The following is a 1,394-nucleotide window of genomic DNA, read 5'->3' on the forward strand; positions in this document are numbered from 1 at the left end:
CTCATCCCTCCCTGGCTCACCTCACCCTCACTGAGCTCCTTCATTGCTTTGAACATGTCAGGCAAATTCTGCATCGAGGACTTCACCCAAGGTGCTTTTCCTCCAGGTACACACGTGGCTCACTCCTTCCCCTCTTCAGGGGCTCTATTTAAATGCCGCATTCACAGTGAAACCTCCCCTGTTCACCCTCATTGAAATGGCAACAGACTCAACAATCCCCACCTACTTCCCTGCTTGATTTTTCTCCATGGTATTGGCCAACTTCCATACTACATATCTTTTCATTCTTTTTTTTTTTTTTTTTTTGGTTATTACCTGTGTTGCATGACTAGAATGGAAACCCCATGAGGCCAAGACTTTTACTTGTTTTAGTCACTGCTGTATCCCTTGTGCCTGGAGCGGTGCCCAGCACACAGTGGGCATCAGGAAGTGTTTACTGGAGGAATCACTGAACTGCCGTGTAGTACAAAGAGGACGTGGAAGACCTAGGGCTTATTTTCTGAATTCACTACTCCTGGCTCATACCTTCTTGGGAGATTACTCAACGCATTTTGTGCTGATTTCTTTCCATCTACAAAATGAAAGTCACAATGTCCATTTTCCCAAAATTGTTTGTCAGGATTAAATGAAATAATAAACATGATAAGTACTTTCTAAATTGTATTACAAATGCATTAACAATGCTATTTATAATCATTTGAAAAATGATTTATAATCATTTGAAAAAGGAAGGAGAGGGGTGGACGAACTAGAGTTGTAGACTCTCACTTCTGTCCCTGCAGAAGCTGTTGGCTTTGCCTATCAAGAGATAATTTTTGGACTTTCCTTAGGGGATTTATAGCTTGTTTATTGTAGACCTAGGTGGAGAAGGTAACCTAGATTTCCCCTCAAATTACAAGGTTATTCTTAAACTGAGGGCTGACAGTTGCCTTGGGAGTATGGAAACTCAGGGTTTTCTGTGTCCTCAAATCAGTTAAGTTGTGACATGAGGCCACAGATTGTAGAAAATGGCTAACAAAACAACATGAGTATTTTGAGGGTGGAAACTCTCCTTTACACTTGGGGTATGCCTTCTTTTGTGGCTGCCACTGACCTGCAGTGGGATATTGGTGGGATACTGATTCTCTATTCACTATGTGTTTACTCATAAAGCATACGTCATATGGTATTTTCAGGTTTTTTAAATTCTCTTAAGAAACCTGTAGAGCCTTTCAGAGAACTTTACAATCATTTGAATTAATTCATAATTTCCAAGAAGAATCAAGAAATATTCCACAGATCAATAATTCTGAAACAAAGAAAAATTTACATCTGAAATTGAAATTACCAAGTGACCTAGTTACATCAACCCATCTTCCTTCCTCCACCTTATTTGTCTTCTTTCTGTGATCTGA

Source organism: Macaca thibetana, chromosome 4 (genome assembly GCF_024542745.1).
Source record: "Macaca thibetana thibetana isolate TM-01 chromosome 4, ASM2454274v1, whole genome shotgun sequence".
Classification (NCBI taxonomy): Eukaryota; Metazoa; Chordata; class Mammalia; order Primates; family Cercopithecidae; genus Macaca; species Macaca thibetana.